General features: G+C 35.8%; 1 non-coding gene across 1 annotated transcript; it reads right to left on the reverse strand.

Moving 5' to 3' along the window:
- Window positions 1-301: 301 nt before the first annotated feature.
- Window positions 302-408, reverse strand: LOC126031561 (U6 spliceosomal RNA). Its single transcript, XR_007503393.1, has one exon. It is a non-coding gene; the product is annotated as a U6 spliceosomal RNA (small nuclear RNA).
- Between the last annotated feature and the right edge of the window lie 288 nt (window positions 409-696).

Here is a 696-nt window from a genome sequence, read left to right on the forward strand (position 1 = left end):
AGGCTGGACTAGATGACTTTATGACCAGCAGTAATTTAGTCCTTTTCTGCACACATCCATGTCAGCACTGGTTGTTCTAATTCTTTGTGATATATCCGTCTCTGTGGCATGAGCTTATATCTCATTGTTGTTTTGATTTGCATCTCTCTGATTATTAGTGATGTGAAGAATTTTTTATGTGCCTAATGGCTATCTGTATTTCTTCTTTGGGGAAATATCTGTTCATTTCTTCTCCCCATTTTTTGATGGGGTTAGATTATTTTCTTGTTACTTTCTGCTTGTATCTTTTTTTGTTTTTTTTTTAAATATGGAACGCTTCACGAATTTGCGTGTCATCCTTGCGCAGGGGCCATGCTAATCTTCTCTGTATCGTTCCAATTTTAGTATATGTGCTGCCGAAGCGAGCACTCTGCTTGTATCTTATATATTAGTCTTTTATCATACGGGTATTGGGTGAATAGTTACTCCCATTCTATGGGTGAGCTTTGTACACTAGTTGCTGTATACTTTGAAGTGCAAAATCTTCTCAGTTTAATGTAGTCCCGTTTTTTTTTGTTTTTTTTTTTTATCTCTGCTTCCACTTATTTGGACAGTGGTGTTTCTGCCTTGAAGATGCCTTTAGTTTTAATGTTATGAAGTGTTTTGCCTATGTTTTCTTCTATATACTTTATAGTTTCTGGCCTGATATCATAGTCT

The sequence above is a fragment of the Suncus etruscus genome, chromosome 15, assembly GCF_024139225.1.
Source record: "Suncus etruscus isolate mSunEtr1 chromosome 15, mSunEtr1.pri.cur, whole genome shotgun sequence".
Lineage (NCBI taxonomy): Eukaryota > Metazoa > Chordata > Mammalia > Eulipotyphla > Soricidae > Suncus > Suncus etruscus.